Below are 1569 nucleotides of genomic sequence, written 5' to 3'. Positions count from 1 at the left end.
ATTCAGATGATACAGAACTCAGTTCAGTTTGGGGAATCTCCTACTGAAGACCCCAACATGCACATCAGGGATTTCATCGAGATCTGTGACACATTCAAGTTCAATGATGTGATCGAAGATGCTATCAAGTTGTGACTCTACTCATTCTCTCTGAGGGACAAACCTAAGTGCTGGTTACACTCTCTACCAGCAGGGTCTATCACCACTTGGGAGGATCTTTCTCAAACGTTTCTCACTAAATTCTTCCCTATGGCGAAGACTGCTGCAATCAGGAATGCTCTCACTTAGTTTGCTCAGCAAATTGGAGAATCTCTGTGTGAGGCTTGGGATCAATATAAGGAGATGCTAAGGAAGTGCCCACATCATGGCATGCCTGATTGGATGATTATTAACTGTTTCTACAATGGATTGGGTGCTACTTCTAGACCCATGCTTGATGCAGCATCAGGAGGAGCCTTGTGGGCTAAAAACTATGATGAAGCTTATGAACTTATTGAACTGATGGCTGTTAATGAGTACCAGAATCCTTCCCAGAGACTGACTCAGGGAAAAGTAGCAGGAATTCTGGAGTTGGATGCAACAACTGCTATAGCTTCCCAACTTAAGGCTTTGACGGTGAAAGTGGACACTTTGGCTAATTATGAAGTTAATCAAATCGCTAGTGTCTGTGAGCTTTATGCTGGTGCCCATAAGACTGATCAGTGCATAATTTCTAGTGAATCAGCTCAATTTATGAGCAACTTTCAGTGCTCGCAGCAACCTGTGCCAGCCACTTATTATCCCACCAACTGCAATCATCCTAATTTCAGCTAGAGCAATACTTAGAATGCGGTTCAACAGCCTTATCAGCAGTATCCAGCTAAGCAGTACAACCCCCCTGGTTTTTAGCAACCGCAATATGCACCGAGACAACAACTCCAGTTGCAACAAGCTAATGAAAAATCTGAATTAGAGGAGTTGAAGCTTATGTGCAAAAGTCAAGCTGTTTTTATCAAGACCTTGGAAAATCAAATTGGGCAAATTTCCATTGCCTTGCTAAATCATCAGCCTGGTACACTACCTAGTGACACTGAAGTGCCAGGAAAGAGGAAAGCTAAGGAACAGGCAAAGGCAATCACTTTGAGGTCTAGAAAGGTTACGAATCCCTAACAAACTCAAGTATTGACTGAAGAAGCTAGGGCTGAAAAAGAAGTAGAACAGAAGGAAGTAGAAGTGGAACCAAGGAAGACTACTGTTGAGCACACTCCTCCTGAGGGTAATACAGGGGAGAAACAAATCTATCATACACCCCCTTTTCCTAAGCGGTTGCAGAAGAAAAAGTTGGACAAGCAATTTGAGAAGTTTCTGGAGGTGTTCAAGAAATTTCATATCAACATACCTTTCGCTGAGGATCTTGAGCAGATGCCTAGTTATGCAAAGTTTATGAAAGGTATTCTCTCTCGAAAGGTGAAGCTAGATGATTTAGAGACTGTCGCTCTCACGGAGGAATGCAGTGCTGTGCTGCAACAGAAGTTACCTCCGAAGCTTAAGGATCCAGGAAGCTTCACTATTCCGTGTACTATTGGAAAA

The 1569-nt window shown here is 43.0% G+C and overlaps 1 non-coding gene across 1 annotated transcript; it reads right to left on the bottom strand.

Annotated features, from left to right (window-relative positions):
- Positions 1-264: 264 nt before the first annotated feature.
- On the bottom strand, positions 265-371 carry LOC141688302 (small nucleolar RNA R71). The gene has a single exon (XR_012561754.1). It is a non-coding gene; the product is annotated as a small nucleolar RNA R71 (small nucleolar RNA).
- Positions 372-1569: the final 1198 nt, after the last annotated feature.

This window comes from Apium graveolens, chromosome 9, assembly GCF_009905375.1.
Source record: "Apium graveolens cultivar Ventura chromosome 9, ASM990537v1, whole genome shotgun sequence".
In the NCBI taxonomy this organism is placed as follows: domain Eukaryota; kingdom Viridiplantae; phylum Streptophyta; class Magnoliopsida; order Apiales; family Apiaceae; genus Apium; species Apium graveolens.
Note: the sequence above shows the minus strand (reverse complement) of the source record. Positions and strands in the feature narration are given on the sequence as shown.